This window comes from Eulemur rufifrons, chromosome 2 (genome assembly GCF_041146395.1).
Source record: "Eulemur rufifrons isolate Redbay chromosome 2, OSU_ERuf_1, whole genome shotgun sequence".
Classification (NCBI taxonomy): domain Eukaryota; kingdom Metazoa; phylum Chordata; class Mammalia; order Primates; family Lemuridae; genus Eulemur; species Eulemur rufifrons.
In genome coordinates this window covers 59,980,085-59,991,385 of record NC_090984.1, presented here as the reverse complement: position 1 = coordinate 59,991,385, position 11,301 = coordinate 59,980,085, and positions in this window count along the sequence as shown.

Genomic DNA, 11,301 nt, shown 5'->3' with positions numbered 1-11,301 from the left:
ATTGAAGAAGCATCGCCCTAGATTCTTACTACTCAAAATGTAGGCACTGACTAGCGGTACTGACATCACCTAGGAACTTATTTGAAAAGAAGACTCCAGGCCCCACCCCAAACCTACAGAAGCAGAATCTTTAACAAGGTCCCCAGGTGATATGTGTGCACATTAAAGTTTGAGAAGCTGTGATCTGGAGTAGGGGTTCTCAGATTATGGTGTAGCTCACGATTACCTGGACACCTGATGAAAGCTTGGGCCTCTGTTCTTTATTTGCTCTCTGCCTAACTGATACTAAAATTTGAGGACCGTTTTAGCTCAGGAGTCAGTAACTTTTTTCTTAAACAAATGGGCATAGCTATGTTCCAATATTACTTTATTTACAAAAACTGGTTGTGGGTACATGGGTCGTGGTTTGCCACTCCTAAGAGGTACTAGTTCACCAAGATTATGACTGAACAGTTTAATTTGCTTTAAAAAATATACAGCTGTCATAGAGCTTTATCAGGAGGGTTCTGGAGTTTTAGTCTAGATTGGAGAAATGGGTATTTTGGTGTTTTTTCTTTTTTCTGGATACAGGATCTCACTCTGTTGCCTGGGCTAGAGTTCAGTGGCATCATCATAGCTTATTGCAACCTCAAACTCCTGGGCTCAAGCAATCCTCCTGCCTCAGCCTCCCAAGTAGTTGGGACTAACAGGCACATACCACCATGCTTGGCTAATTTTTCTGGTGTTTTGTAGAGATGGTCTTGCTATGTTGCTTAGGCTGGTCTAGAACTACTGGCCTCAAGCAATCTGCCCGCCTTGGCCTTCTAAATTGCTAGAATTACAGGTGGGAGCCATTGTGTCTGGCCAGAAATGGGTATTTTTAATAAGAAAAGCATCTGAACTTTAAGACAAATGGACTGAAAACTGAGAATAATAGCTATAATTTTTATCAAGGAAGACATTACAATTGCAGAGCCTTTAATATACAGGTTTTGTTTAATTTTTCACAGTGATCTTGAGATGTATGGGACAAATATTAAATTCCTATTTATCAAATTAGCTATTGTCTCAGAGGTTGTGATTTACCCAAATCAATTAGCATCTACAGGAAACATTCATCTTTGCTGTGTCTTTTCAGCATTTGCAATAGGGCTGAAACCTACAGACTGCTTTTGATGTCTTGGGTTTAGATTTAGTTAAAGGTTCATTATAGATGACTCATTTGTTTTTAGGCTTCTGTGGACTTGGCTTTACGGTTCTGAACTCATATGTACACAAGAATTAGCTGGACCTGTGAACAGCCACTGTACTCTGGCCTAGGCAACATGACAAGACCTCCTCTCTAAAAAATATGAATTAGCTGTGAAGCTAATCCTTACAAGTTTAAAGAAATGGATACCCTCCCTCTGCCCCCTGCCGGGTTTCTGATTCTTAGGTGTTTTGTTGTAGTTGAAGTGTGTTGAGCAAGTTGATTTTGAGTACTACTATATGGAAAGTGAAGTATATCCTAGCATTTCCTGCTGCCTCTAGCTCTACACCTTCATAGGGTAGTTTATTTTTATTTTCTGTGCTCTTTTGTAGGGCCGGAAGCCATTTACCACAATCATTGTGCATAGTCTGTTCCCTGCCATTCTTTGCAGTGGTGGAAAGCCCAGCCCCGAGCACCTCCTGCCCACACATTTCCTGTCCCCTATCACACGGAAACCATCTCTCATGTTTTCTTCTCTTAGCAGCCTATACCCTTGGCGTCTTTGATCACATCTTTTCATCTTGGGCTTCAAAACACTTTTGTTATGATGGTGGAAAATACTTGGGGAGGTCATAGAGGCCTGTTCCCTGGTGTTGGAGGCTCAGCAAGCTAGCACGGGCTGGTTCCCAGAGGCCGGGGAGCTCACAGACTCATCGAGACCCTGCTGCCCTCCGATCTCCGTGGGTTGTGGCTCTGGGCTCTGGAAGTCTAGACTAAAAGTTTGAGTGCTAAATGACTTAACTACAGTTAATTAAAAAAATTTTTTAACAAATATAAAAAATGGGTTTCTCCTGTGGGAGAAAACACTTTCTGGAATAAGAATCTTAGATGAGGGAGTCAGAAAAAAATAGGAGGGAGGGAGCTTGTGAAGGACTAAACAAAACAGTATTTTATTTGCTTGCATTGAATTTATAGGTGGGTCCAAGCTCATGCAAAACTTTGTCAGTGTGATAATAAGTATTTTCAAACCACCAGAGAAGCAGTCTGTTGCAGAAAACACTTTGATCTGAAAGGGCTGATTCAAGGACTTGTCCTGCCACGTATTGTCTGTTGACCTTTTGTCTTTAAAATGTAGTAAATAATTAGGCACCTGGGCTCCGTGCTAGACAGTGTGTGGGATTATGAAAGAGAAGACACAGCCCTTGCTGTCCGGGAGCCAGCAAGCCAACACCCAACACCGAGCATTGCCGCATGTTTGATAAGCTGTTAATGGCCCTCCTGTTATCTGTCTCCCTATCATCCCATGAGGTAGGTGGGTGGTATTCTCATTTTCCACATGAGGAAATGGAGACTCAGCTCGCCACTGTTAGGGTTTGAATCTTACTTCTAACTCAAAGCATTTGGGTTAGGCTTTGAATGAGATTAATAAAATAAACATGGGGATAATACTTAAGTGTTGTCCCAACAAAACATAAGTGAAAATACCTTGTTAATGTAAATGCTCTACAAATGTATCAATACTCAGCACTCATCAGAAACTCTGAGAACTGTTCTACAACATAGTGCTTTTCTCCCTTAACTGCACATCCAGTTTTACTGACTTTCAGCTAAAGGACAGTGGTGGCCAATGGCAAGCCTCACTCTCTCCTGGGAGAAGGAGAGAGCCCTCCCTAGGAGCACCTGTTAAGTTTTGCTATTCAGGTCTGCTCTGCTTTTTTCAATCCCAGGAGTGAACAACTTTGTTTTTTAACTTTTTTTTTTTTTTTTTTTTGAGACAGAGTCTCACTCTGTTCCCCGGGCTAGTGTGAGTGCCGTGGCGTCAGCCTAGCTCACAGCAACCTCAAACTCCTGGCCTTAAGCGATCCTACTGCCTCAGCCTCCCGAGTAGCTGGGACTACAGGCATGCGCCACCATGCCCGGCTAATTTTTTGTATATATATATTTTAGTTGTCCATATAATTTCTTTCTATTTTTAGTAGAGACAGGGTCTCGCTCTTGCTCAGGCTGGTCTCGAACTCCTGACCTCGAGCGATCCACCTGCCTCGGCCTCCCAGAGTGCTAGGATTACAGGCGTGAGCCACCGCGCCCGGCCTGTTTTTTAACTTTTTATTACTGAAATTTTCTCTCTCTCTCCACACACACTCCACCCAAGAGACTAGTAAAATAAACTTCCACATACCTACCACTTGGCTTCAGTGATTATCAACATTTTGTCCCAATCTAGTTGCAGGGTATTAGTAAGAGACTTCTGGTGGGGAGAGCTCATTCTGTCTGCTATTACTCCTTCCTTTAGTTAATAAATATTTGAGTGCCTACCATGTGCCAGGTGCTAGAGATATAGCAGAGATCAGAACAGACAAGGTGCCTGCCTTTGTGAGCCTTAAATTCTACAAAGGGAGAGAGCCAAATTAGCACATAGATGGAATACTTTTGTGTAAGTGAGGTGAAGGAAATAAGCCATATGATGTGATGGTAAATGGGGATGGAGAGGGAGGTCAGGAAAGACCTCTCTGAGCAGGTGACATTTAGGCTGAGAAAGCCAGCCATGGAACCAGCCACGGGGAGTGTGTCTAGGCAGTACTTTAGTAATCCTCATTGCCATATGATTGAGTAGTGGAGTTGCTGTGTGAGAAAAGTCTTGCCTCAAGAGACCACCAACATCAACAATTACTTATTGAGGGAGCAACGCCTAATGTACAGAGCTCTCTTTTGTCATTCTTATCTAATCCTGAAGAGGGATCAAGTAGGTGCAAACAGTCACTGAAGAGGGACATTGAGGCAGAATACAAGACACTGGTCTTGGAGGGGGTCCTCAGAATGACAGTCAGTTCATGCTCCTTCTATGATGTCTGAATCTAGAACCACCTGGGACTTTGTGTCCACAGTGCTTGGTGGAAAGCCAGAGGAGTCTGGTGTGGGTCAGGGCCCAGTTCCCTGTGATCCTACACAAGCCACGTCACCCGTTTCCTCATTTGTAACAGGGGAGATAATACGCTGCCTACTGCATAGGTTACTTGTGGAGATCAAAGGAGGTAATGTTTGCTTTGGTGTACAGATAGATGCAAGATACGGTCAGTAAAGAGTCTGGATGTCATCCCACCCATGTCCGCTGGTAAATCACTGGAATGACTTGGGTCAGCGAGGAGAAGGGTGGACACCCTAGAGGTTGACAAAAATAGTGTCTCGCAGTCTCCACTGGAAAGAAGTCCCTTTTAAGGCTAACCTACTTTCCTCCCATCAAGGCTGGAAACAGGAAATGGAGACCAGGTGCTCACCACTATCTAAACCACATTCCTTCATATACTTAAACTCTCTTAAGTCCTGCCAGCCTTGTCTTCTTACGTTTATATGCTCTTCCACTAATATTTTCCTTTTATTTTTGGTTTCTAAATTTTATATGGGTGGTTCAGGGAAACGGTGGACTAGCATTCTTCCCTGTTTCTCAGTGGGATCTTAGAAAGGGTTTGAAAATGGAAGGGCTCTCTCCCCTAGATCCTATTACCTCTGGAATGGGAACAGGCCCACGTTCCCAGAGCAAACAGAGACACTGGGCTCGTCTCTTCTCAAAGGGGGTGAAACCCTCCTGGAACGATGTAGGGTGTTCTGGCCTGAGAAGAGAAAGCTGCCCAGAGGACCTGCCTGCTAGAGGGTGCAGCAGAGGTCTGGCTCCATGCTTTCAGGCTTCGTGTCCTCCAGGGGGTCAAGTGGGTCCTTTGGAAAGCAGGGAAGCCCCCAGAGGGTGAGAGGGGAGACAAGAAATGGGACTGTTAGGAGTGATGCAGTGAGGGGAGTCAGGGAGGCTGTGAGTGCTGCGGGGCCAGGAGTGTTGGCTTTTGTCAGAGGCTCAGACACAGCCTTGCCAGTGCCTCCTGGTCGTGTAGTTTCACCTCCATCAAGCTTTCCCGGAAGCAGAAGCAGTAGCAGGAAGCAGGAAGCAGGAAGCTGGGAGGGAGCAACAAAATGTCCATGATGGTATAAGAAGAAGCTCCTGGGGCCACAGTGATGAGAGAAGTGGCCATCCACTGTGGGAAAGGCCGACATGCCCGCAGGGCTCGGTGAGTCCTAAGCTGTCCTGGGTGCTGGCTTGGTTAAGCAGCAGCCCCGCTTTTCTCTTAGCGTGTGGTCCATGTGACCCAGCCCAGCCAATCTCACACTTGCAATCCTGGCTCATCCTTCCGGGCATTCTAATGCACCCCCCCATTATCTCTTTCGATCCTTCAACAACACTCAGAAGTATGTGGGCAGGTATTTTTATCTCCATATGAATAATAAAAAATTGGGACTGAGAAAAGTTAAAAGCCCTAGGAAGAAGGCTAGTGAGGGGCAGTGAAACTTACAAACAACTGGTTCTCTTGGCTCCTGCTAGAGAACTCAGCCCCCAAATACAACAAAAGCCTCTGTCATGCAATTACAGTCATTGACACATCTCTGTCTTACCCACATACTCACTGGACTGTTCTTGGATACAGAAATGGTGTTATGGTGTATGTGTGTGTATTTAATGGGATCAGTACTTTATGGAGATATAATTTACGTACACTAAAATGTACTACTCTTAGGTGTATGGTTTGAGGTATTTCGACATGTATATACTCCCATGTAGCCATCACACAAGATCAAGATATAAAACATTTTCGCCACCCCTGACGGTTCTTTCATGCCCCTTTCCAATCAATCCTTCTACCCCAGAAAAAAAGTATTCTTTTTAAAAAAAATTAAAACAATTTTTAACTATCATGGGTACGTAATAGTTGTATATGCAGACAGTGTTCTGATTTCTAGCACCAGTGATTCTTTTTGTCCTTTGCCTGTCCTGGAACTTCATCTATACAGGGGCATGCAGTGTGTACAGAGACTGACTCCGCAGAGCCGGGCACAGCCTCTGACATGTGGCGGGTACACAGTGTGAAAGAGCCTTGATTCTTTACCTATGAGAGAAAGTTGGTCCCATGGGGAAACCGAGCCTGTGGGTGGTTAGTGACGTGCCCGCGGCCATGAAGCGGTGGATCCTGGATGCCAGCCCAGGCTCCTTGATTCTGGATCCACAGCTCCCTGCTGGCCCCCAGCGGGATCCTCCCCAGCACCTCCCCCTGGGCTTCCTCTAGTGCTCTGGCGGCAGGAATCTGACGATCCTGGGCAGGTGGTGCCCCCTGCTGCCTGCCAGGCTGACCCTAGACCCTCCTCTCCTGTCTGGGGATGTGACAGGATCACACAGGCCGGGAGCCCAGCGCAGTGACCAGCATGGGCAAGGACTTGTGCAATGAAAGTCATCTGCCCTTTATTTTCCTCTGAAAAGAGGTTTTCTTAAGCATGGGATCTTTCTTTTCCCAGAATAAACAGACCAAGGGAGACGCAGCCTTTTTGGTGGAGCGCTGCTGCCCCCAGGTGGGCGTCCAGGGACACTACCACAGCAGGACATCAAGCCCGGCGATTTTTGGGTTTCAGGTTCTGCAGCTCCTCTCCTGCGGAATCCTGGGCTCCAGGTCACCGAGAGGCAGATGTCCATCACGGCCGTCACCAGCACTTCAGCCCCGGGCTGGAGTGAGGGCGAGGGTGGGGCTGCTTGGGAGGCTCCCTCGGCGGACCAGCCCCAGCTGTGTGTGGGGCAGAGGTGGCCCCCGCATCACTACCTCCCAGGGGAGGGTGGGCTGGACACAAGCCTAGAGGGTCTGTCTTGTACTAAGCGAGTGCTTAACCAGATGAAATCAAGGTCTGACCTTGGGGCCTGGTTTGGAGGGTGGCATCTCAGCAGTGGAGCGGCAGCACCGCCCCAGCCGCTGCTGGGTGTGGGTGCTAGTCACGGAGAGCCCCTCCCAGCTTGGCTTCGTGGCCCTCTTGTCACACCTGCGGTTGGGAGGCGGTGTAACGGCCTGGCTTGCTCCCCTTGGCACGTGGCCTGGGGCGATGCTATCTCTAACTCAGTATTTTTAACTCTTCTTTCCAGAGGATGTGGCTTCTGTGGGAGAGCTTCAAAGGGTGGCCTATTTGCCCCTCTTGGCAGCCATGATGTCACGGAAATGGGAGGGGGCCGCCCCAGCCCCCAAACACCTGGAGGGAAGTGGGCGACTTTTTCCACTTCCTGTTCTACTTCTGGCTACTGACTCAATGTCTGACCTGTTTATTAATTTCGAAGTGTAGCTCTGTGTGCTACTCAGAGGAAACCTCATGCATGTGTGTGTGTGTGTGTGGAAGGAGGCCTGAAGCCCCTGCTGCCAGGGTGGCCTTTACACAGAGGCAGGTGCTGGTGGTCCTGCAGCCTCCACAGCAATTAGTGTTTTTATTAGTGAGAGTGACGGCACTGGGGCTCCATGTGGCTTGCTCCCCAGACCCACCCATCTCAGGCAGAAGCTCTTCTTCCCACACAGTGCTGGAGGAGGTAGATTGGAGATGGGTTTCAGGATGAGACACGTGCAGAAACTGGGTGGAACTGGAAAGCCACCTTCGGCCCTGGACCTTGGTGGGGTCACGTGGTGATGGGACTCCCGGGGGTCCTGTGTGCTTCACAGGGTGGGTGTCCTTCAGGCTTCACTGGATGGAGGAGTGCCTGCCTGGGGGCTGCCCTGGCCAAGGGGCTGCCACTCTGGCTTTGCTTTTTCTGATAGTTCTTGGTAAGTTACTCTTAGCTCTTGGCAAAACTGTGAAATGGTGGCTGACTTGGCTACCTCTTCTGTGAATCCACACTTTCCTTTCCGCTGTACTCCCCACCCTCGTACTAAGCTCCCTCCCCAGTACCTAACTGCAGGAATCGTGTATCTGTTCATCTGATGGCATCTGCTGTGTGCCAGGCCCTGTGCTAGCTGTTGGGGACACACAGGTGAACGGGGTCCAATTCCCATCCCAAGAAGTGCACAGGCCGGTGGACTTCCTTGCTGAGATGTTACCTGATAATAAGGGCGTCACATGTGACCCCAGGGGTGTTGGATTTTATGGGTGAACCAAAAATATAAATAGTCCTTTAAGACTCAGATGGCTGCCCCTCCAGCGGCGGGTAATGGCAGAGGGGTCGCTCTGTCGGTGCTGAAGACCCCTTCCAGCCACCCCTGAAGTGCGCTCCTGCTTAGCCTGCTCTTTCTCCTGAGTAGACTGCGACTCCACTTGCACTCAGAGGTCAGGTCTCTGAGTGAAGTTCCAGAGAATCCTCTAGAATCTTAGGCCTGGGGTCATGAGAAGTCATTTGGTCCATTCTTCTGCCTCCAGGGTTGGCCTGTGCTTAAGCCTTTTGGGACAGTAGGGCATCTGTCCGGAGAAATCCATTCTACGGCTGGCCTTGGTGACACAATCCCTGCTGGGACGTTGACCTTCCCTCTGTGAGGCTGGGTCCAGGCTGGCAGAGCTGCAGCTTGGCCGCTGCCCTGGCTCACTGGGGCTGGGGGGCTTCAGGGCTGGGCTCTTCATGACCATGTCTCCAGGTGTCCTCAGCCGTCTGTTCCCTCCGGGCTAAATAGTGCCCAGTTCATTGTAGCTGGGGGAACCGAGTGGCCCCACTGTGGCAACCCTAGGCCCAGTGCTGACCTTCCTAGTGGGGCAGGAACCCTTCCCCTGGGCCTCCCCGCAAGGCCACTTTGATTCCTGCTGACATCACGGGGGGGGGGTTGGGGGGCTGCAGACGTGAGGACAGAGTGGTCAAGTTGGATGGAGTCTCTGCCCTGACCCCCGGCACTTGCTCAGCCTCAGCCCACTTGCCCCTGGTCCAGCCCTTGACCTCAGCCCTAACTGCCTTTAAGTTTAACAGCCTCGCACATGAGGGATGGTTCTTGCTGAATTGAGGAACCCCTGGTGTTAGGTGGGAATTTCCCAGGTGGCGGAGCTGACCCTGCTCTGCAGATGGCCTCCTACCTGCCCAGGCCTTGTCACCCTGTGCCTCAGCTTAGGCGGGGCCTGGAAGCAGGAGGCCTTCCTCCTCCATGGGTGTGGGTGGGTCTCCAGCCCCGGCTGCATCACTCTCAGGTGGCCTTAGGGGACCAGTGACCACTGGGCCTTGCCATGAGAGGGCACTGGGCTGGCAGGACGCCACAGACCCCTGGAGGCCTCCTGTAGTCTGGATCTGCTCTGAGGTTCTTGGAGGGGTCTTCACTGCCTTCCAGGCTCCTGTCCCCTGCCCTAAGCCCCGTGTCCCTTCCGTCTCAGCCTCACTGCAGCCGACTCACAGGAGCAGACCCGCCTGGCCGGCCACCCACGCTTCCCTCCCTGGATCTTCTCTATGCAGAGCAAAGTGAATTGCCACTTCAGGAAAGAGAAGACAAACTAATTTGCCCTAAGTTTTTAATGGTTTTTAAAGTCTTGTTCTATTAACCCTCCCAGGGGCGTTTTCATTTAGAAAGGGGAAGAAAATGCTATAACGAAAAGAGCTCCCCAGTGGTGGAATCTCTGGCGTGTGTCAGGCTGAGAGGAGGCAGTTGGAGGCAGGAGGCCTCCCAGAGTCCCCCGCAGGGGGCAAGTCCAGTGCCATCCTCCTGTGTGTGAGGGGACGCTTTTGTGCTAGGAGTTCTTCTGAGACCTTTCCCTTTGGTGACCTTTAAAGGGATTGCGTTTAGGCTGGAGATGGGGCAGCTTAGCAGGACCCGGGATTCTGTGACTACCCTCAGTATGTGGGACGCTGACTCTTGGTTCTGTGGGGGTCACGGAATCAGAGATGCGAGGAGCTTGGGTAGCCTCCAGTCTGACCTGCCATTTCATAGGTGGTGACCCTGAAACTCATAGAGGGGAGGACATGCCCTAGGTCACCTATTAAAGCCGGTACAGGCTGAGTATCCCTAATTGGAAAATCTGAAATTAGAAATGCTCCAAAATCTGAATTTTTTTTTTAACTTTCATTTTCTTTTCTTATTTCAGCATATTGTGGGGGTACAAAAGTTTAGGTTACGTATATTGCCCTTGCCCCGCCGCCACCTCCCCCCCAGTCAGAGCTTCAAATGTGTCCATCCTCTAGACAGTGCGCATCGCACTCATCATGTATGTATACACCCATCCCCCCCCCATCCACATCTGCCTGACACCTGATCAATGTTATTCCTAAATGTGCTCTTAGGTGATGATCAGTGAAACCAATTTGATGGTGAGTACATGTGGTGCTTACGAAATCTGAAATTTTTTGAGTGCTGACATGACACTCAAAGGAAATGCTCCTTGGGGCATTTTGGATTCCTGATTTTCAGATTAGGGATGCTGAACTGGTAAGTATTACATTAATATGCCAAAATCTGAAAAGATTCAAAATCCAAACTACTGCTGGTCCCAGGCATTTCAGATAAGGGATTCTCAACCTGTAGGTGAACTATAAATGTACCTGGGGCTCGAACCCCCTCCCACTCCTGGGATTAGTAGGCACTCAGCTTTGGGTCCTGGTAGCGGTCGTTGCTAGGTGGGTGGCTGGGTGGTCCCTGAGGTACGTTCCCATCAGTGCCTGTGACCCTGGGGAGGAGTCCCAGGAGAGTGAGCAGTGTGCTGTGGATCCCAGGGAATCCCACCCCTTGTCTCCTAGGTGAGAGCTTGAGACATCTGCTCTCCTTGGCCAAGTCTCTGGGCCTGAGGGGAGAGAGCTCATCTCCCCTTTCCTCATTCTCACGTCCAGGATGGTGGAAGTGTGAAGTCCTGTTGGGCTCCCCACCTCCTCCCCACCCTGCTCCTAGACTGGGTACCTCAAGGCGCTGGGCATGGGGCTGGGACCCGGGCAGCAGAGCGGTAGGTGGTCCCCAGCCACGGATCTGTCAGGCAATGCAGTTTCACTGGGGATCCAGTGTGAGAGAAAAGGCAAAGGAAATGTTCCTGGAGGGCAGGAGACAGTGGGTGGCATTTTGGGGACACTTGCTGTGTGGTCCCGGCCTGCCAAATTTCAACTCCAGGTCACTACCACCCGTGTGTGGCCCCCCGCTGCGGGTGGTCCAGTGGTGTGGCATGAGGACAGCAGAGGAGGGGCCCAAGCTTTCAAGTGGGTTTTCCTGGCCCCCAGCACAGCCTGCTAAGTGGAGTTTCTTAGATGTTATTCCAAGAAGAGGCTGACTTATGCAGCTTGTTGAATTGGGCTCCCTGGACAGCATCGTGGACAAATGCCTTGGTTTCTCTCTGCCCAGCTCGAGATCACCAACAAGCAGAAAACGACCCCAGCCAAACCCAGTCAAATGGGAAACACCGTC